Below are 24534 nucleotides of genomic sequence, written 5' to 3'. Positions count from 1 at the left end.
AAATATATTTAGACTATAGTACCAGTTATTTGTAAATATTTCTCAAATTCTTATTATTTATCTAGGAAAATAATATAATTTTTGACAGTGCAGAAGGGCTTCCGGAATTTCTACTGATTAACTGTAGTAATCATTATTAATCCTAGTACTCTTTTGATGTACTCTCAATTAATAGAGGTTACTGAGACCCAAGTGAATTACCTTTGTGACATTTTATTAAGAAATAACTGTTTCTTTTTCTAAACTCGATGTGTTTCTTTCTCTAAGATAGATAGTCTTATTTTACTTAGGTCTATTGAGAAATTTCAAAAAATCACATATTTAGGTTTCTTTAAATATTAATCAGACCTTATTACTCATTCCTTTCAAGCGTTCTTTAGTGCCTAGAAGATGAACCAAATATTTACTTCACGGTACTTAGTTTATGAATCAGAGTTCACTCTTCTGTGTCCTGAGTGTTACTTTTACAGGGCTATCCTGTCAGAGACAGTAAGTATAAGGTAGACCCTTGTCCAATTGACTGAAATCACTATGTTCTTGCAGTATGATTTCCTTTAAGTCACTGCAGAACTAATATACAATATAGACTTCGACTTCTCATAGGACACAGAACAAGCTCAGTAAAATTTTACTTTGATTTTTATCCTCATGAAGTCTCAAACTAGGTGAATAACTATGAGTTTTGAGTAAATTATACAGTGTAAATTAATTATGTAAGAAAAAAGGCATACAGAGAATGGCAAACGTGTGGACTAAGTGTAGATTGACAGGTAAGTGGGAGAGAAAGGATAGGAACAGCAAGCAACAGCTTGGCAAAAAGAGAAAAGAGCTCAGAGCACAACAAACAGATGAGCATTAACAAATATTATATTTGGGAATAGTATTAGAATTTGACCAAATGTGAACAGTAAATTATATTTCTTTCATAATTTACAGTCATATTATTACCTGTTTTGATTGTGCTTGGGACTCAATTCATAGAGGTGACGGAATGATGCCACAGTAAGGCCAACGCTGTTGAAAGAAGTTGTATTACTCACAGTTTCCTAGAGAAGGGAGCCCACCACGCCATGCAGGGCCACATCAGGAAGCACTGGGGTTGGTCAGGAGGCGGAAGGAGCCAGGGGAAAGCATGGCCCAGAGACTTTATTTTGATTTCCACGGGAAGGAATAGCTGAGACGGGGTAAGGCAAGTTTGAACAAGTTTAGGATTGAGTAGTTTAAATACTTCCATTGGGCTTTGGGCTATAGCAGTGGTCTCTGGTTGTCTAGTACTTGGTGACTTAGGTCAGGGGGAGTATTGGCTTGGTGTTTGACAGTAAGGTAAAGGAGGTGGTTGAGGATCTGGGCTTTCTTTGGCTTTGTTAGTTTGCATATGAAAGGCATGCTTACGAGGGAGTGATTTACTCTCTCTAGGAATTAGCTAGCCCTGGGAGGAACAGTCTCTCCCTGGCCAGAAAGGCCTCTAAGATGTCAAAGCATCAGAAAATACGGAAAGAAAAAACATGATTAATATACTACCCTAGTTTAGGTAGTTTTATCAGGCTTCTTCTTAACCACTTCTTAGAGTTACATAGTACATTATTAATGTTAAATAATATTAAAATCACTTTAAAACCTAAGAATCATTTTTATATGATTTTAAATTTGTAATTAAATGCTAAAAATATTAATGTTATGAAAGTTTTAAAATGTTTCCTCTTAGCTTTTAAATACTTCCATCCCTCTCTCCAATACTGCAGCCCCATCCCTCCTTTGCATATTCAGCCATCATTATCAGAGCTCCATTTTATTTTAAAATACAGGGCATGGCAATCATAATGACGAGTGATGTGGAGGGAGAAACAGACAATTGCAGTAGCCTGTTATATAATATGCTGCATCACTTGTGCTAATATCAGTCTTGTTGATTGACCACATACTCTGTTTCATTTAAAAACTGCATAAAGCAAATCAATATAATGGAGAGAATTAATACCATAGGCACTTTGGGTTTATTTTTAATATCTAGAGAATATTAGATAGAGACAAATAAATACGTATCTCTTTCACACACCTATTTGCACAAGCACACACAGGAATGTACACACGTATTCCATAGCATCAGCTGTGTCTATTTGAAATTCACTGTTTTCAAACATACATGATACAGAGCATATTCCAAGACTAGGGTTGGTATTGAATAGAATCAAGTAAAAACAATTTTGAAAACTGTCATGAGTTTGAATTTAGAGAAAATAAATGTATCTCATTTACATAATATGTTAATATTTACTAATTATATTTTAATTATTAGTATATATTAATAATATATTCAGTTAAAATCTTATAGTATAGTCTACCATAGAGTAGTTAATGTTTTGATTAAAAAATATACTGTTAATAAATACAAAGTTTGGTTTTGACTTAGAGATACACACAATACAGAATTCCATATCAGAAATTTTGTCACAAACCTCCCTTCAATGGACTTCCTCATGAGATATGCAGTCATTTACCATAAGCCGTGAGCCTTTTTATAAGTTACTAAAAACACAATATGTTTATTGGCTTAATTTGAATGTTATAGTACATCAGGGTGGCTATGGTGTCTTCTTATACAATGAATGCGTGAGAACAGTGTGAGAATCCATTCAAATTTATCAGGAAAATGTTTTATGTCTAGTGCTTCCTGAAAGTTGAATAACTTAAAACTAATACTAAGTGTGCTTATATGAGAGGCAATGAATCAAACTTTTTTTGGGGGGGAGGGGGGAATGTTTTTAATCAAGTGAAATATCCTGTCAGTGCATGTTACTCTATATTAATAATGGTTTTGTCTCTGAAATGTCTTTGGAGGAACTGTGGGACATAATCACCATGTTTGCAAATTCAAGAATTTTGCCCAGAAGTAATCAAGCTAAAATAAATTGCTCTCATCTGCTTTTCTGTTACTGTGATAAAACTACTTAATGATTGTCTCGATAGCAAATGTAGGAATTTAGATCAGAGTTGGACAAATGGATTTTTTGTCAATCTTACATTTTAGTAAGGAAAAATATGGTGAAAAAGGTCAAGATTAAAACAAGTTTTGGACACTGTAGCCAATAAATAATCAGTTGTACTCTGTTAATATTAAAAATGTTTGGAAGCTAGCCAGGTCCAGCCCAGTTCACCAGAAATAATGTGTCTCACAGGGATTTGGCGCTAAAATATCAACTAATGGTAAAGAACTAGTATTTGTTTATTCTGTGTTTATAACTTCCTCTGAGTCACAAAGGGAACAGCTGTAATGGGACAGGCTTTGGTCATTTGCCAAATGTTTTCTTCTCTTATTTAGTATCTGACGGTCATTGGAAATATGGGGCAACTCTGTCTTTCTCCAGCTTGAAGACAGGACGAACGTCTGCCACCAATCTGCGTATTGAAGTGGATGTGAATGTAGATGGAATGTCTACATGTAGACGTGTAGATGGAAATTTTGTGTGAAAAAAACATGCCTTCTTTATTGTGAGGTTTCCTTTGCCAGTTACAGGCTTATTGGCCAGTCTTCCATGTAGAGTGTGCAGAAGGGACCCTTAGAAGTTAGAGGAAGCCACAATTTAACCGTCAAAACCCCATGTGGGAAAATTTTTACCCTCACAACTGCCTCAGACTAGTATGGATCTAGTTCTAAAAATCATTTAGCTCTGAGCCTTAGCAGAAAACCTGAAAAACTCCAGTGTGAAGTTTACCGGCTTTTTAATTGGTGATGCTTAGATGCTTACGGGTGACATAGGACTGGCTGCCCCAGATTACATGACTGTGTTCTTCTTTACCTTTCTCTGAATGCTTTTTGTAATTTCATTCAGCATGGAGTAGAGACACCTGGTAGGACTAAATTCAGAGATCTCTCTGGCCTCCCTGCAATCTTGCTGAGATACTCCAACCACATGCTGTTTCATGTCGAGGTGGTTCTTTCTATAAGCAATGAATTCTAGGCTCTAAGGCAAGAGCACACACGTGTGTTTGTGAACGTATATGCTCGTGATCATGCATGTGTGTATAAAGTCAAAGAGAAAAGCGAAATGACCACTGATATTTCAGCGCTATTCTATAAGAAGCATCTTTAATAGCAATGTCTTTTGTTTGTCTCCCTAGATATGAACATTGTAAGATCATAATTAGAACTTCTATCTCTGTGAACAGGAATGAACTTTGGACAGACGGCCTGACTTGACTGACACACAGGAAGGGTTGAAATCAGGAAGACTTTTCCTTCCTTTTTCTGTCTCTCCATTTCTTGCAAAACTAAAACACTATCTCCCTTATAATCAGTGTCAGAGAATAACAATGTTACTTAAGACTAGAGTCTAAGCTATACTTAAAATTAGGAGACCAGGGACCAGAAAAATATTAGTGCATGAGAGTACGCAGTCCTCCTCCCTCCTCGTTTCACATAATTTTAGCAAAAAGTTGCTGAAATTGGGTTCCTTTTGAAGGCCTGATATCTTAAGATAGGCCAAGAGGCTGCGCAGAATTGTGGTAATTATAAGTGGTTTGGGGACACACTATTTTAGCTTGGGAAAATATTGGGTAATGGTCAGATAAGTCTGCAGACAGTATGCTACTGCAGTAATCAGAGTTGATTCCAGGATGTGTTTGTGTTTTCTAGAATTGGTGGTGTTAAACTGGTGCGGTGATTTTCTTGTGTTTCCTTTTGTCTATATGACACTTTGGAAAATTGGAACACATTTGAGATGTGCAGTTTGAGTAGTCTGACTTTGGATATGCTTAAAAAAGCTACATAAATTTCAAATGAAGAAAGCCCTGGCTTCAGATACTAACAAAGAAACCTAAATACGTTCCAACTTGGTATCTTAATGAGATCCCTCTGGTTATATTTGAATAGAATAGAAAGAAGTGCTTTAAAGTGATGTTTTTCTATATTTGGTGAGAAATTAATTTCCCTCCAGTTTCAAGGGTTTTATTATGAGGGGTTAATAGGGTGATTTTTGTGTGGAGTGAAAAACGCAGAATACATTAGCTTGTGGGTAATTGGACTCCACTCTCCTTGTATTCTTTGTATTGCTCTGTATATCCCTCAGAATAGGCCAGATTATGCAGAATAACAAACAATTCTAAAATCTCAGTGGATTAAAACGACACGTTTATTTTTTGGCTGTACTATACATCCACCAGGGGGATGCCAGGGAATTTTCCTCACTGTAGTCCCCATTGTATATGAACATAATGTTACATGCAGGATGGAATCGGGATAATTTCTTAGTCTAGCATAGAGTGTGGTCTTTTACTGAAGGGAAACAAATTGAAGAAAAATCTCTTCCTGACCTATTTCAGCAAGTTTTGGATGAACATCAAAGAAACATTCATTAAAACATTTATGGAATAAATATTATTATCTCATTTATTCCCACAGAGATTCATAGGAACATTTGCAAATCTTCAGAACAGAAATACAAAATTTTATATTTATATTTAAGAGCATATAAGATTCTTCGCCTGATTGACTATTTAGACCTAGTTCTCCTTCTTAAAGACTTAAATTTTGCTTCAGTTTTTATTATTATATTTTCACGGTTAGATGCTCAAAACTCTTTACCCTCAAGACAGAGAAATATTGCTAGAGATGGCTTTAGTACATGAAATGTATTGGTCCAACATGTTAGGCACTGAACAATTTAATGTGATAACCAGAACAGTCAAAATTTGTCCTTATTTGGCAGTGGTCTATTTGTATTCCATTTTTTTTTTTTTTTTTTTTTTTGTGGTACACGGGCCTTTCATTGTTGTGGCCTCTCCCGTTGCAGGACACGCAGGCTCAGCGGCCATGGCCCACGGGCTTAGTCGCTCCACGGCATGTGGGATCCTCCCGGACTGGGGCACGAACCCGTGTCCCCTGCATCAGCAGGCAGACTCTCAACCACTGCGCCACCAGGGAAGCCCTGTATTCCAATTTTTAAAGAGAAATTTTCTTAGACTTCACTGTCCCTGATATTTGTCTCTTGGAATTCCATACAACTAATGTGGCAAGGTGATCTGGGGCTCACTTCTTTTTGAATAAGTAGCCCAGTTAATTCCACTTCAGTCAAGTTCAACTTGTCTAGAGATTACATTGAGTGCTGGGTCCAAAGTCTCAATTAATGATAAAAATATGTATACATTTGTCTGAACTTGTTCCCTGCACACATATTTCTCTCAGGGACTTGATGGATGTGGGGGAGTGGGGAGTGGGTACCGAAACTGCAGCTGTAACAGGAAACTCACCAAGGGTTCAGGATATTTGGATTCCTCATCCTGATAGTAACTTTTCTCCTCCCTCTTTCTCTCATTCACCACTGAGACGAAACTGATAACTAACTTTTTATGCTTTAAGGTTAAAAAAGTTTAAAAATTCTCAGTATTTAATAGAGACCATGTTTTCTTTAGCCTACTCTTATCTATATTGGTAGGATTAGTTTTAGCTTACTGAATTTATAACTGATGTTAAGACAGGATTTAGTCATGGAAACTATTAATCACTAGCTAATACTCATGCGTCTTAGGGCAAAGAAAAAATAGATTCTAAATGTTTGTCTTACCATTTCAGCAGTTTTTCACTATATGTTCAGTGACATCTTGCAAAGTTGTAAGTGGATCCATTTTGATGTAAAGATAAATATGGGAAACGCAATGCCTTTATATTTAGTAATTTCCAGGGAAATTCAGTAAAAGGAATACATATGAATAGCCAGGATAGTTTGTTACAGTTTTGAAATCTTACAAGGCTAACATAATGAAATTAATAGGATTTTCCTGCTGGTGTTGGAGACATACTGGTTAAAATTAGAACTATGTAGGAGGTGAAATCCAGACCACCTGTTATAATCACAGTTGCAGTAACAATTTTTTTGCATTTATTTGTATTGGCTAGGTAATTGAAAAAGAAAGATATTGCTCACAATGTAATTCAAATAGAAAGGTATTATTTAAAAAAGATATTACAGGGCTTCCCTGGTGGCGCAGTGGTTGAGAGTCCGCCTGCAGATGCAGGGGACACGGGTTCGTGCCCCGGTCCGGGAGGATCCCACATGCCGCGGAGCGGCTGGGCCCGTGGGCCATGGCCGCTGAGCCTGCGCGTCCGGAGCCTGTGCTCCACAACGGGAGAGGCCACAACAGTGAGAGGCCCGCGTACCGCAAAAAAAAAAAAAAATAATAAATAAATAAATAAATAAAAATAAAAAAGCTATTACAATGTAATTCAAGTAGAAAGGTATTTTCAGATAGCAAATGAGTTTTAGAAAGTTTTATCAGCTCTTAAGATTTCAAAATACACTATATCTTGGCCTCCTGAATCACATCTCTGCAGTCTAAGCACATGAATGGAGGGGATCGAAGCAATAGTTCATGTGCTAAGCAGCAGTCGCACTTCATCTTCAGAATAACACAAGTGGGTGTATTATTACTCCTATTGCATGGAAGGACCAAGTGGTATTCAGAAAGTTAAAGTTTCGTGCCTACTGTCCCATGGCTAGTAAGTGAAATCACCAGTGTTTTAATAAATATGTCCCTAATATTAATGTCCATGTATTATATTACTTTAGAGCTGACACCCCCTTAACCAGTGGAGATAAATTTGTCATTTAATCAAGTGACCCATTTCATTCTAATGATTAACCCATCTACTGGAAAACGCCAGAAGAAGAATTCTTTGGACAACTTATTCATAATGTCTTATTCATGTTAGATAGCCAATTAGTAGTCATTGAATTAATCTACTGACTACCATTTTGTCGATGACAATCACGTTTCTAAAAACCAGCAAATTCCATAAGAGTTGTCTAATCACCTTTTCACACTGGCCTTAGGTTTGATTTATCAGTTGGACCAAGTGGTAGAGATTTTTAATAGGGTAATTTAATTTTAGTAAACATAATGTGCTCTAAACTTATACAGATACATTTGTCACCAGGTTCATTGAAGCCTTCTTTATTCCATTTATGTTTATTAAAATGTCATACTACCAGCTAACATATTTTCCCCAGGTTATTATTAGAATACTATATATAAGAAGAAGAAGGAAAAAAAAAGTAAGTCTAATACAGTAATTAAATTGAGTGTCAAAAAATAGCAAAGTTGTCAGTTTTTATAGCAGGATGCAACTATACCAATATCAGTACCCATTTCCAGCTTCCGCATGGTCTCAATATAACAATTTCTGGTTGATGTTACTCTCTGACTAATAGGTAAATTCCATCTTTGCTTTCCACTTTTCCCTTATGTGATGGCATCACCACATCCCTTTACAGTAAAAACACATTTGTCTACATTGCTTCTTCTTGGAGACAACCCTTTTTGGTCTATTTAGAGAGCACCATCCTCTTCTTTTCCCAGGACACAATTAATTAATCCAGAGGTAGACATGTGACACAAGCAGCACCAAAAGGAGGCACGTCTTACTCTGGGATAAAGCTTGAAGTTCCTGGGATAAGCCTGTAGAAAACCTGCCAAGGATATAAAGGGAAAATATCAGAAGCAGAGCCAAGAGTTGGGAAGGGTTTAAGCAGAGGGGAACGGGGGAGAAAGAAAGAGATTGAGAGAGAGACTAACGCATTTGATTGGAGTCTTGGATCTAGTCTTCTTGGAACGCAGTAGCACACGGAGTCTTCTTGGCTTTTTAAATTAGTACCTCCAGCATTCTTGTTACTCTGGTTGAGCTGGTTTGCTGTCATTTCTAACTGAAAAATGCTACGGTTAATTTTTCCTTCCATCGTATTTATCTTATGGGGAATTTATATTTAACTGTGGCATACAAAAATAGGCTGCTACTTTGAAATGGCAGTTTTTTGAATTTTGTTTGAGAGTTATAATAAAAATTATAATAATTATATTTGTGATTGTTATTATAGCTAATAGTTATGTAGCATTTTCCAACTTCACATACATTATTTCACTCAATCCTTATAACAGTCCTATCATTTTGGTGCTATTATTACGGAATTTTTCAAGATGAGGAAGATGAGGTACAGAGAAGTCAGTGAATTTTCCCAGGATCACCCAGCCGGTAGTGTTGAAAGTGGAATAAAAGTGCAGACAGTTTGGATTTAAAATCTGTTCTCTAAACCAACCAGCAATGCTCTCTGTGACAGTCTTTGTTTACAAAAGAGGGAGAAAGAGATATCTCTTCACTTATATTTAATTCCTTTGTGTAATTTTCACAAATTTTCTTTGGAGTATAGAGTACTGCTTATCCAACACTTTTCACAGCTTCTTGTATCAAAAATGGGAAAAATGTGGTTATAGACACATAGCAAACTCTGTCTTCTCCCTCCTGAAAAGCATGGCATGGTGCACATTTTCCTTTTCATTATAATAACATGTTTTCCTGGCAGACTTCAATTGAGTCTTAGTCAACAAAATTTACATATATGTGTATCTTTAGCAGGAAATGAAAACTTTGAAGAGCTTATGAATACTATCTACTCTCCCTGGGATAGATATTTAACAGATTTTTAAACTTCATCTAGTAGTGCTTTTTTTTTTTTTTTAAATGAAGAGCATCATAAACATCTGTGTGTGGACCTAGATATTTAACAAAAGTGAATTTATGCCCGCACCTGAAGAAAAGGGTGCAGAGGAATATTTCTATTTGTAATCAGCATGGTAAAGGAAGTTTTTCTCTGCCAGTTAATTTCCCAGAGAATGCTGCTAGCTGAATGCTTCATCATAATTTAATTCCACTCCTCTGAGCTAATCAAATCTAGGATCCCTTTTGGCAGAGATCGAGGTTCATAAAGATTCACTTGAATATCTTCTTTAAAGTTAAAAACGGCTCTAGGTTGAATTCCCTGGTGGTCCAGTGGTTAAGAATCCGCCCTTCCACTTCCGGGGACGTGGGTTTGATCCCTGGTCGGGGAACTAAGATCCCGTATGCCAAGAGGCCAAAAAAAGAAAAGAAAAGAAAAGAAAGGCTCTAGAAATGTGCTTCCATTGTTATTATAAAGAAAAGAATCATTACTTTTATGTCTTATGCTCTCTACCCAAATCCTGGTAAAGAGAAGCAGGCATTGAGTATACACATGAAGCATGAAAAATAAAGTTTGGGCCACTGTATAGTTGTACATGTTGTTTGCTATTCAGGTGGCCAGCACAGAAATTTAATGGTCAATAGATTTCTCCTTTTGCCAGCTCGACTATCCCTGCTTTCTGTAATAAATTCTCAAGTCATTTATATAGGAACCTTTCTGGGAATTGAGATAATTATATTCCTTCTTTAGTGCATTAAGACGTTTGGGTAAATTAACCCCTGAATGAGTCTTAGTATAGTGACTGGAACATGGGAAATAATAAATGTTATATGTCATATTAACAGTACATAACTAACCCAAACTTTCATTTTTTAATACTATACTCCACCCCAATATTGAGTAACTCATGGACAACTTATAAATATATTTATTTTTAAAAAGCAACACTAGTGGTTTATAGTTTGCCTGTTGAGCCCTGATGTGTGTGTGTCTATCGACCTACTATTATTTTCTGAGTATTATTTTCTGAGTATCCATGCAGTCATAATTTGTTAATACTTTTATGAATCAGTGTTTGCATCATTATCTTAAATTGTCCAACCATTTGATATGTTATAGCATTTTTCTTTACTACACAAGATAAAAAGTGGCCTAAATTAAAAAAAAAATTAAATATTAACCAGGATCAATAATAAAATCAATAGAATCCATGAGGCATTGACCATTTTCATTTACTTGCTATTAGATTTATTTTTAAAAATATAGGTTATTGAGTACTGAGTTATGCTATATCAAAGATAAGTCTTTTGGGGCTTCCGTGGTGGCGCAGTGGTTGAGAGTCCGCCTGCCGATGGAGGGGACATGGGTTCGTGCCCCGGTCCGGGAAGATCCCACATGCCGCGGAGCGGCTGGGCTGAGCCTGCGCGTCTGGAGCCTGTGCTCCGCAACGGGAGAGGCCACAACAGTGAGAGGCCCGCATACTGCCAAAAAAAAAAAAAAAAAGGAAACAGAAGTCTTTTAATTTAATACAGCCTATTTTATTGAGAATCCTATGTTAAACTTAGGGTAATAACTATGCTCAGCAATTGAAATATACTAGGAAATTTTATTCTGGGAGGACAAACAAAGACATTTTTACCTCATGACAAACCATGATCAAACCCTTGGGCTCTATTGCATAAGACTTCAGTTCCCCAAATCCAATAATCTATTCCTGTGAGTCTATTTCTGTTGTGAATTCCTCTGAATCTCTTTTTATTTACTATTTAGAAATTCAGTGATTAATATTTATTAGAAGCTATTCTGGGAAGGCCAAACAATAGATATTTCTTAAGCTGAGTCTGCCATACGTATCTCTTTCTTAAAAGTGAACGAGAAACAGAAACTAACACACCATTGTAAAGCAATTATACTCCAATAAAGATGTAAAAAAAAAAAAAAAGTCTCAAAGAAGATACGTTTTGGTACACGGTAGACAGTTGTAACTCTTTTCCAAAAGATTATTTATCATCAATTTCCTCATGGTTTCCTCATGGGTGATGTTTAATCCCTACCTGAAACCATGAATATGTGACACACATGGTGCTTCCTCTTATTTGGAAATCATAATGACTTTTGATACAGAAGACTATTCCTTTCTTCAGCTTACTAGCTAAAATGGAATTTAGTCATGAAGGGATTTCAGTGTTTCTTATAAAAACTGAAACTTGTAAAGTACCAGTAAGTGGTAGCATATTAAGGTGTTGGTGTGGAGTTGTGAGCAGTTAGTCACAGTGCAGACACCAAAGGAATTATTTTCCATAGATATTTTTAAAGGATATCAAAACTCAAAACCAACTAAATTTTGATCTTTTTTCTTTTATCACCATGTGCTAGCAATTCTAAAAAATGTCAGTGATAAAATATTCCTCCCCTTTGGGACAGATTGCTTTCTTTGCATGGCTCCTGCTGACTTGATACACCACTGTCAGTATATATTTGGAAATATTTTATTATTCAAAGTATTTATGTTAAGTTAATCCATCCTTAAAGGTCAGCCCATCCATCTTCCTTCTACTTTGATCTTCTGGGATTGTGTTAACATTTAATCATACTAAGGAACCCCCTTCCCCCCACACCACTGCTTGCTTTATTTTCATGCATATTATCTTTACAAACTAAACAAATACAAAATAGCATAGCACTTAGTTTTAATGTCCTTGAGTAGTAATGAGGTTAAACATTTTATGTAGTTATTCAAGGGCACAAATAATCTACCTGAGGAGAAAACTCAGCTACTGACTGCAAGCTCCACATAGATTTCAGGATGACCATGGATAAAACGCTCTTCCTCTTCCCTCTTCAGACTGTCAGTGTGCATTTTCAGGGTATTGGTAATTGCTTATTACTCTCAGCCAGATATAAACCATGTATGCAGTGGGCCAGAGGGAAAAACCTTGGAATTGAGCAAAAGAGTTTTTCCTCACAATGTACCAAAATTCATACCTTCTATCTTAATATCAACTTCTTAAAAGTATTAAACTCCCCAAACATCCTGGACAACCTGTACATAAAACAAAGCTGAGCTGATTAGAATTCACTGCCCTAAGGGAGAATACCACCATGACAGTCTTAGCAGTCTCTCAGGAAGGGTGAGTCAGAGAAAATCTATAGGATTTGGGGGTTTGTGCCTAAGAGGTCTGAGTCTTTGAAAGTAGGGAACTGCTTGGAATTGGACAAAGATTCTGACATAATAGTTTGATTGGTAGACATATTAAGGTAAGGATCTAAAGGTGCCCTGGAGTGTCATTCTGCAGACTTTATTGGTATGAACGCCAAGTGTTTAAAAAAAATTCTTTTTTACACCCTTAGGGAAAAAACAGGCCCTCTCTATTTTACCGTGAGTTTAACCATTTTTATGGCACTGAACTTCACATGTAACATTTTCTAACTGGTCCTGAAGGCATTTGACCTTATAACTCCCTCCATGCCCTTCTGAGTGGGCCCTATGGTAGTCTGTTTCACAGATGTATAATCTATTAATAAATTGAAAATAAATATATTTTAGAGCATGCACGTATCTTTATATTAAGTTCACTTAAAAGTTTACATTGAGAAAGTGAACTAAAAATAAAGGGTAATTTGGCAATATGCTTGTTCTAAGTTTAGGCATGGACTTTAGAACAGGAGAATTAGATGTTGAAATCCCAACTCTACTACTTACTAGCTGTGTAATTCTGGCTACATCAGGTAATCCTTCTGGGAATCAGTATACTCACCTATTAAGTGAAGATAATAAAATGTTTCATGTTTTATTAATCATAAATCAAAATAAATTTGAGTGGACTGAATAATTATAAGATAAAAAAATCAGTATGTAATAAAAAGTAGAAGAAAATTGAACATTGGATGTAAAAAGGATTTTCAACAATTGTATAAACAGAAAAGAAAGAAATTGCGAATTAATTATTAAATGCTTTGACACGTAAACCTGGGAAAGGGTACATTTGGTATGTCAAAAAAAAAGGTAACAAAACCAAAGGGAAATGATAAATTAAGATTTAAAAAATCAACATCTAAAAACTCTAACATTGTAGTGAAAGATGGACAAAAGACGTGGATAAAATTCACTAATAAATATAAAAATGGGCAAATTAAATGAGAAAATCACAACAAAAGGAATGAGAAAAATGTTCAACATAACTCACTTTTAGGAATTTTAAAAGTAAAGCAAAAAATGTTCTAGCTTACCAAATAAATAGGCAACAGTGGGAATTATAGTAGAATCTGGTGTCAGAACGAGTGTACAGTTAAAAATTTTGGTAAAGGGGCAATCTTTTGGAAAGCAGTTTGATAGCTAATGCAAAGAATGTAAGTATGTTCAAGGCTTCTAACCCAGGAATTTCATATTAATACTTTATTTAAAAATAAGCACTGGATAGGTTATAACTCTCCAAGTAAGGGAGAATATTTTAGTGTATTATGGGGATATCTGTATCAAAAATTATATATAACATAATTACAAAGAACTAATGAGATGAGAAAATACAGTATCTTAAAAATATATCAATCCAAATATGTTATAACCTAAATCGTCTTTTTAGTATTATATGCATAAAACATTTTAATGGAAATCATTAAAATGTTAACAGAAACCTTATTTAACAGACATCTCTTGATCCCTTTCTATGTGCCAGATGCTACTCTAGGAGTTTTACAAGTATCAAACCAAGTAATTTTGATTAAAATCCCACAAAAGAGGTACTATTTTTATCCCTATTTGATAGGTTAGGAAACTATGTGTATTAAGGAACTTGAACTCATTATCAAAGACTTTTCCAGATAGAAGAATCCAGACCTAGATGGTTTACTGTGGAATTCTATAAAATATTTAAGGAAATAATGATTTCCAGTAGTCTATCAGAAAATAAGGAAGGGATGAGTACATTCCAACTTGCTTTATGAGGACAGCATAACCCTAAGAACAACATCCCTGCCCCCCCCCAAAATTACAAAGACAATTAGTCACCAATATTTTTCATGTACGTAAATGCACAAACCTTTAACAAAATATATTTAAATTATCTCAGAAATGCTAGGTTAATTTAACACTGAAAATCAATCAATGTAATGCAGCATCTTAGAATTCAAGGAGAAATAATCACTGATCATTTCAACAGATACGGTAAAAACATTTGAGAAGCTTTAAGACCTATTCAAAACTTTCTGAAAACTAGTAATAAAAGTTTTCAATCTGTTCAAGGGCATTTATGACTAATGTATAGGTAGCATCATACCAAATTGTGAAATGTTGATTATTTTCTTCCTAAGATTAGAAACAAGGCAAAGATGCTCTCTCTTACCTCTCCTATTAAGTGTTATACTGGTGAGCCTAGCCATAGAAATGAATCTAGAAAAAGAAAATAAAAATATAAAGATAGAAATGAAGGAAAGTTTCTCTATTTGTATGTGGCACGATTTTGTATGCAGAATATCCTAAGTAATCTTCCAAAAATGATCAGAACTAAGAATAAATTTAACAAGTTCTCAGAGTAGAAGTTTAATTTATAAAAAAATCAATTGCATTTTTTATACAATGACAAATAATTGGATATGAAATTTTAAAGTAATTCTAATTATTGAGGAGGCAATAAATATTAAAATACGTAGATATAAATTTGACAAAAGTCGTATAAATCCTCAACACTGAAAACATTGCTTAGAGAAATTAAACAGCACCTGAACAATGGAGGTAGAACAACACAAAAGTATTAGTTGGATGACCCAATGTTAAAAAGATGTCAGTTTTCACCAAATTAATTTATAAACTCAACACATTCCCAGTTATTATTCTAACAGGCTCCTTTCATTCTTTTTCTTTCCCTCCCTCCCTCTCTCCCTTCCTTCCTGTTTCTCTCTCTCTCTCTCTTTCTTTTTCTCCCTCCCTCCCTCCCTCGCTCACTTCCTTCCTTTGAATTTGACAAGCTGATTCTGAAATGTATATGCAAATACAAAAGACCTAGAATCCTGAAAATGAAAAAAAAAAAGCTTGGAAGGCTTATATGAACTGAATTCAGAAATCACCTATTAAGATAGAGTAATCAGTATAGCATAGTACTTGCATAAGGCATGACTGATTAGTGGAACAGAAGAGCTCAGAAATAGTTTCACTTATACAGTGAAACTATATAAGTGAATCTAGATTTTTTGTTGATTTTCAATAAAGGAGCTGAATCATTCCATGGGGAAAGAAAAATCTTTTTAACAAATGGTGCTGGAATATCCACAAGGAATAAAATGAATCTCAACCCCTACTTTACACCATACAATCCTAGTGTTAGAAAAGTGGTATCTTTGCAAGGAAGGTAAAGCAGTTGATCCACTAAAGTTGAATGTCTTAGTTTCTCTGAATGGCTCTAAAGAGGAAATGAGAAATAATTTCAAATGTTACAGCTTTGGCATAGATGGGACATAGAGAAGCAGATCTTGCTCTACTTGTCAAGAGAAGACATAATTCTGTAAGACCTTGAGCTACAATGTTATGTGGCAGCCTGGATGGGAGGGGAGTCTGGGGGAAAATTGGCACATGTATATGTATGGCTGAGTCGCTTTGCTGTGCACCTGAAACTGTCACTACATTGTTAATTGGCTATACTCCAATATAAAATAAAAAGTTTTTTTAAAAAGACCTTGAGCTATTTTCAGGGATGTCTATAAGTTATTGACATAGTTGTAAATGAACATTTTCATCTTTACTAGGTCATAAAGAAAATGAACATTTTCATCTTTACTAGGACCCCAATGGAATGCTAGCCCCATCACTTTAGAGGCTAAAATGCCTTTATTTCAGTCGTCTTCTCTGGATCCAGTACTAGAAAAATACAACTGACAAATGCTTGCTATTACTTCCAATTTATTTTATCCCTCATGCCTAATAAAAACGTTTCTTTTCTCTTTTAAGTGCTTGATATTAAGAGTTTACCATGATTTGACCAGATTAATGAATTAGGGAGGATGATCCGTCTTCGGTTGTTCTAGCAAATTTAGTGGCCTTCTTTGACAAAGTGTATTATTTTAAGACATTGTGAATCTCAGGTTAACTGGGTCGAAAGAACCAGATTAGCAGCGTTTGGGGCAGGGCTTTGGGACTAAGCTTATAAAGAGACAGACACTAGTCCTGAGGGGAGGTATTCTGGGCATCCAAATATGGAATTTTAAAAAGAAGAGTACTAAGAACACGTAATTCCAGGTAGATTTAACAAAACGTAGACTAGGTGGGGAGAACAAGCTGTTTTCTTTACTCTGGAAGAAATGAGACACTCAGGATCATATCCAGGTGATCCCAGAGGGAATAGAGAGAGACTGACAAAAATTAGGGAGGGCACCAATTCTAGGAAAATGTTGGTCTAAATGTAAAAAATCCAAAAAGAACTCAGGCATGAAACGTAAGGCAGAAGCACAATTGTGATGTAGAGCTCCAGTACACATGGCAGCAGTAGGAAATGGAGTGAGGTATGAGGCAAAAAGCCTAGGGTTTCAGAATGCATTTGAATGCTCTGAGCACACATGGAGAAGCCAAAGGGTTAGCTTCTTCTCAGCCACTGTACCTGAATCCATCCAGTGTCTTCAGTCTCCAGGAGGTACAATGAATGCATAGTCTTAAATTTATATTCCTTAATTCTGAGCGGTGTTACTGTCCTGGACTTCTACCTAGTCATCTATCCTGGGGAAGATGGATTAAATAGAATGTTTCATGATTATTTTATCATATCAGCCTACCTTTAAACCTTAGAACTCTGTTTTCAAAAGTATGGTTCAAAGACCAAGTTCATCACATTCAGCTGTTGATCACATTCACTTCTTTATGGATCCTTTTTTTGCATCAAGTTTAAGAAGCCTTTGATTAGTGCTAGGTTAAGATTCCTATGCACTAACTACCCCATGCTGAGTCAGAACTTCTGGGGGTGGAGTCCAGGAATTGACATGGTTTCCCCAAACTATTATGAGAAAATGTTCCTTTTTAAAAAGGAATGACTATGTTCCTAGCAGAACTCAGTATTGGCAACATTTTTTTTCAGTTTCTTTTGCTTCTTATAACATTCAACCTTTTAAATACTCTTCTCTTTTAATAACTCCAATAATTCATTCACTTGTTGCCATTAAGTGACAGAAGCACAAAACCAAGCTTTAAATACAGAACAGTGAATTGTATGATCGTGAGAAAAAAGAGCACTCGCTGTGTGGTTGTCGTGATGGGCTTTTAGTTCTGTGATGTGATTCCAATTCTGGGTTGCAGCAATCATAATTACAGCAATGTCATTTAGCCTACATAGTCAGGAGAAAGGGTAATCACAGTGTGGAAAACAGTGGCCCAAGACATCCATTACTACTGAGGGCATCAGCTATGCTAGGCTTGCATGAAATGCACCACATGACTGTTTGGGAGAGGGTTCTCTAAGGAAGATACTGCCACTCAGGAGCAGTAATAATGATTATCACAGTTCGCAAAACAATTTCAGTGCCATGTCATCAAAAAATGACCCTGGGAGGCCTCTCTAATATCCCTTGTTAGGCCCCCAGCCAGCCAAACATTATGGTTAAAAGTAACTGTGACAAAGAAACTGCGTGGGTTTTAGAATTAAAATCTATAATTTTTTGCCAGCTCCTTCTGACAGATTCTTTATTTCAGAGTGTCTGTTGCTTAGAAAAACATTTAGGAGGAGGTGAAACCTAGATGGATTTTCACTTCTGACTCAAGCCTGATTTGATTACAATAGACACTATAGGACTGTTCAACTTTGCTAGCTGGCATGGCAAAATCAACTTGTTTCAAAACAAGTGACCTAAAATATAAGCTCTGTGTGTGTGTGTGTGTGTGTGCGTGTGTGTGTTTTCATTACAACTGTACTATTTCAAATAAGACTTGACCTGTCTTTTATCATTTTTATTTCCGAATAGTGTTTGCCATTGTCTGTAGTAAGAAGCTAATGTGTTTTAGAAAAAAAGAATTGAAAAGCACATAAAAACTATGCAAAAAATGCTTCCTAACGAGGCTCAACTAAACTAGTGTTGCCTCTAGTACATGAAAGTAGTGAAAACAAAACGATCAAAAAGAGTAAACATCTCTGGAATTGTCATTCCAATATTTTATGCTCATCCTTTGATAAATCATATTTATTGGTATGCTTCACATAATTTATTAGAATATTAAAACAGATTACTGAGAGTAATACTGAGAAAAACATAGCAATGCATGTCATAACAATATCTGGCTTTGAGTAAGTTAGGCTGGGACTGAAGCTCAACTTCAGTCTAGAGGGGAGAGAGAGAGAGAGGAAGGGAGAGAAGAGATGGGTGGATTCCACTGCAATGGTGGGATCCGAAAGAATAGCCATGCAGTCCAAAACAGTGTTCACAGGACAGCAGATTCAGATGAAACTCGGGCAGATGCCGTGGCCATAGGTTCAGTCTAAACCATGAGGATAGCAGCTAGCAATAGTTCTTAACTTGAGATTCACATAGATTTGCCTGAAGAATTTTTTTAAGTACACATTCCTTTGGTCCCATCAGAGCCAAAATAAATCTCTGAAGTAGACCTTTAGTTTTGTTCTTTAAACTTATTTTGAGGTAATGGTATATTAACATGCAGTTGTCAGATACAATACAGATATAATATTCTACACCCTTCACTCAGTTTCTACCAATGGTAACATCTTATTGATATATAACTACAGTACAGTACCTTAATCAAGAAGTTGATTTTGATAAAATTCACTTACCTTATTCAGATTTCACCGGATTTATATGCACTCGTTTGTATGTGTATGTTCATCTCTATGTATTTATTTCTATACAAATTATTGTATATGTAGCTTTGCATAGCATCTATCACGGTTAAGATGAAGATTGATTAAATAGAATGTTTCATGATTATTTTATCAGTCCACCTTTAAACCTTAGAACTCTGTTTTCAAAAGTACGGTTCAAAGACCAAGTTCATCACATTCAGCTGTTTATCACATTCACTCCTTTATGGATCCTTTTTTTGTATCAAGTTTAAGAAAGCTTTACTTAGTCCTAGGTTAAGATTCCTGTGCATTACCCCGTGCTGAGTCAGAACTTCTGGGGGTAGAGTCCAGGAATTAACATGGTTTCTCCAAACTATCATGAGAAAGTGTTCCTTTTTAAAAAGGAATGACTATGTACCTACCCAAACTCAGTATTGGCAGCATGCTCCCTTTGATAATCACAGCTATCTCCTTTCCTTCCCTGCCAAGCCCTGACAACTACTAATCTATTCCTCTGCTCTATCATTTTATTTCAAAAATGTTATATAAATAGAATCCAAAAGTATGTAATCATTTAAGATTGGATTATTTTTATTAAACAAATATCTGGAGATTCATCCAGGTTGTCATGTATATCGATAGTTTGTTCCTTTTGATAGCTAAGTAGTATTCTGTGGCACGACATCTTACTACACGTGGACCATGGTACCACATTATGTTTAATGCACCCATTGAAGTTATTCCAAGCCTGGAATAAATCTCACTTGGTTATGGTTTATAATTCTTTTTATACATTGCTGGATTCGGTTTGCTAATATTTTATTGAGTATTTTTGTGTCTAATTTAATGAGAGATATTGGTCTATAGATTTTCTCTTTTTTTTTTTGTATTTATTGTCTTTGTCTAGTTTTGCTGTGTGGTAATTATGGCCTCATAAAATGAGTTGGGAAGTATTTTATCCTTTTCTGTCTTTTGGAAGAGACTTTGTAAACTTGGTGTTAATTATTCTTTAAAATTTTCACAGAATTCTCCATTGAAGCCGTCTGAGCAGCACTGGTATTCTCTTAAAAGATCCCTGATTGTTCTCCCTGATTGTTCTAATGTGTAGCCAAGGTTGAACAGTGATTCCTTTTGGTGAGTGATAGGATAGGTAGAATCAGTAGAGTTTCTCTAAGTGCATGTGACTTGAGCCCCTCACAGAAGGAACTAAACCTGAGGTTAAAGTAGAACAACAAGATCTAGTTGCCTGCAAGATCGGAATTGGGGAGCAGCACATGGGGCCAGTTAAGCCAGTTAGTGCCCAGAGGTACCCCAGGTACTAGAAGAGACCAAGAAAACGCATACACATGCAAGAAATAATACAGGCCTGTTTTTTCAGGGTCTTCTCTTCACCCAATAGTATATCAAGGGCCTTTTTCAGTGATACAAATCTAACTCATTCTATTTGGAATGTAGAAAATATTATATGGTGTAGATAAGCAAAAGATATGCATCCCTTCTGCTATTATAGTATATTTACAATATCTCCATATTTTAAACAAATATTTTACTATGTATATCTAAGTATTTTTTCTGTTAAATGAATTTAAATGGCTTATGCAAGTTTATGGTGTCCACCAAAAATCATAGTATGTCTGCCTAACTTTCAGACTTACAGGGTTACCATAAAGCATACTTAGTATCATATTCCCTTAGAAAGATATAGAATTAGGAAATCTAGTTTGCCAGGAACAGAATCAGGTATTTTCCTTCCATGAGAATTACAAGAGGCAGGTTTCTTACTATTTATGGTTCTACCAGTCCAGAAGCATTTCATCATAAAGGGCCATATTACAATTAGCAATTTGGCCTGGTAACACTGCTGACATTCTACCTTTATCAAGTTTCCAGGGAAGGAAAGCTGTAAAGTTAACCAAGCCCAAGGTCAGCTCCTCCTGCTGAAGGGAGTGAGTGTTGTTAACCTTTTACCCATAATACTAAATTTTGGTAAAACCTGCCAAATTGTGCTCTAAAAAGTTTATATCAGTTTGTACTGAAGAATAAGTAAAATGAGAGTGCTCTTTTTCTCACAACTTTTCCAACGGTGTATATTATTTTTAAGTTTGGCACTCTAGTGCATTATTATTTTTACTTTTATTCCCCTGATCATAGGTGATTTAAAAAATACCTAGTCTAATGGTCTAAAATGTTTAGGGATTTATATGCTCATATGACATTTTTTTATTAGGCTGTCTTTCTTTTACTGACATACAACAGTTTTGCGTATTAGGAGGTTTAATTTTTGTCTGTTATATTTAATGTTTATATGTCCCCCATGCTTTCGTTTGTCTTATCTTTTTTATGATACAGTTGGTCACAATGAAGGTAAAACTAATTATGTGGTCAAATATACAGGTCTCTCCTTTATGACTTCTGGAATATGTGTTAGGCTTATGACGGTTTTTACTCATCCAGAATTCTATGTGTATATTTACCACATTTTCTATTGAGATTTTAATATTTTGTGTATAAGTTATTAGTTTTGTTTCACTGATCTACTTCTAAGGACTCAGTATTTACTTTATAACTGGAGGTTGACCAAGGCATTGCTCTCCTTGGCTTCCTGGCACCAAGCCCACCCTGGGAGTTCCCTAAGGCAGATCCTCCATTAAATTTAGAGCTCACTAGCTTGTGCCTGAGTGCTGTGTCCTGGCACAGAAGTTCCATAAGCACTTTAATTAATTACCTTGCCAGTTGCCCCAGGGACTGCTCTGACTCTCAAGCCAGACTTGCTCTGATCCTGGGGAGTTTTCTGGTGTTCTATTTGGAAAACTTTCTTTTTTCGGAAGTCCCTATTGAGTTGTCAGTTGTTCACCTCTGTGGGGTTTCTTTTCCAATTAAATCCCATCTGCTTTATGTCTTCAAAAAATTCTTCAATAATCTTTGCACTCTGAAGGCACTCTTCCTTTTTTTTCTAGTATTGTTTGTTCTGTCATTTCAGTGGGTTTTAGTGAGGGAAGTAAGTTAAAGTTTTAGGTAGTTAGTTATTTTGACCTAGAAATGAATGATGGATTTTTAAAAATATTACATGCATACTAAAGCCTAAAATGAGGGATTAATTCCTAATTGGATAAGCCTTCAAAGGAGAAAATATTTAATACAGAAGATTTGGATTAGATAGGCAAGAATAATCTCTTTCACACATTAAAAATGTACTTATATACATTCAAATATGCAATAAATGGGGTGAAGAAATTTAATTCAGTTACTGTTAGTTTTTGGGGAGAAGACTCAGTCCTTAACATGCATTCAAATAGACTAATTCCTACTCAAGGTAAAAGCTGCTTAAATTGTTAATAATAATGTTTAAAATCATGGCAGTTAATGGCATTATTAAAGAAAATTATTAAAAAGTACCATGCACTGAAAACTGTGGCCACAAACAAACCTGAAGACAGATGTTTATAGCAGCTTTATTCATAATTGCCCAAACTTGGAAATAATCAAGATGTCCTTCATTTGGTAAGTGGATAAACTGTGGCACATAAAGACAATGGAATATTATTCATCATAAAAAATAAATGAGCTATCAAACAATGAAAAGACAGGGAGGAACCTTAAATGCACATTAGTAAGTAAAAGCAGCCAATACGAACAGGGTATACACTGTATAATTCCAACTATATGACGTTTTGCAGAAGTCAGAACTATGGAGACAGTATAAAGATCAGGGGTAGCCACGACTTGGACAAAAATAAGAGCTGTTTTTTTAAAAAAATAAATAAAATTGACAATCCTTTAGCTAGACTAAAAGAATAGAAAAGGTTCAAATATATCAGATATGAAAGAGGAGACATTCCAACTGACACCACAGAAATAAAAAAGATCATGATACTACAATGAACATTTATACACCCACAAACTGGATAACATAGATTTGGATAAATTCCTAGAAACATGCAACCTACCAGAACTGAATCAGAAAAAAAAAATCTGAACGGACATATTACTAGTAAAAAGACTTACTCAGTAATCAAAATTCTCCCAACAAAGAAAAGCCCAGGTCCAGTTGGTTTCACTAGTGAGTCTAACAGTTATTTTAAAAGAACTATCACCAATCCTTCTTAAAATCTTCCCAAAAATTGCAGTGAAGAGAATACTCCAAATTCATTTTAAAAGGCCAACATTACCCTGATAACACCACCAGATAAGGAAATGACAAGAAAACTACAAGCCAATATCCTTGATGAATACAAATGCAAAAATTCTCAACAAAATTCTCGCACACCAAATTTGACAACACATGATCAAGTGGGATTTATTCTTAGGATGCAAGGATGGTTCAACATACACAAATGAATTAATGTCATATACCACATTAACAGAATAAAAGATAAAAATTATATATTATCCCAGTAGATGCATAAAAAGCATTTGACAAGATTCAATATCATTTCATAATTAAAAAAAAAAACTCTCAGTAAATTGGATCAAGGAGAGATGTACCTCAACATAATAAAGACCATATATGACAAACACACAGCTAACATTATACACCTCAGTGAAAGGCTGAAGGCTTTCTCCCTAAAATCAGGAACAGGACATGGGTGTCTACTCCTAACACTCCTATTCAGCACAGCACTGAAAGTCCTAGCCAGGGCAATTAGGAAGTAAAAAATATAAAATATATGCAAATAAGAAAGAAAGAAGTAAAATTGTCTCTGTTTACAGTTAATATCTTATGTATAGAAAATACTAAGACTCTACCAAAAAACAGCACTAATTAACAAATTCAGTAAAGTTTCAGGACACAAAATCAATATACAAAAATCAATCACATTTCTATATGCTAACAATAAACTATCTGAAAAAAGATTAAGAAAATTATCTCATTTACTGTACCATCAATAACAAAAAAGCACTTGGAAATAAATTTAACCAAAAATATGAAAGATCTGTACACTGAAAACTATAAAACACTGTTGAAAGAAATTGAAGAAGACACAAATAAATGGAAAGATTTTGTGACTTCATGGATCAGAAGAATTAGCATTTTAAAATGTGCATACTAACCACAACCAACTGTAGATTCAGTATATTCCTCCCAAAATTCCAATGGCATTTTTCACAGAAATAGAGAAACAATTCTAAATTTCAAATGGGACCACAAAATACCCTGAATAACTAAAGCAATCTTGAGAAAAGCGAACAAAACTAGAAATATCACACTTTTTTTTTCAGAGATTTATTTATTTGTTTGTTTTGTTTTTTGAAGGCGTTGAGTCTTCATTGCTGCATGCGGA

This window comes from Leucopleurus acutus, assembly GCF_964270905.1.
Source record: "Leucopleurus acutus genome assembly, chromosome: 9".
In the NCBI taxonomy this organism is placed as follows: domain Eukaryota; kingdom Metazoa; phylum Chordata; class Mammalia; order Artiodactyla; family Delphinidae; genus Leucopleurus; species Leucopleurus acutus.
This window is presented reverse-complemented; position numbering follows the sequence as displayed.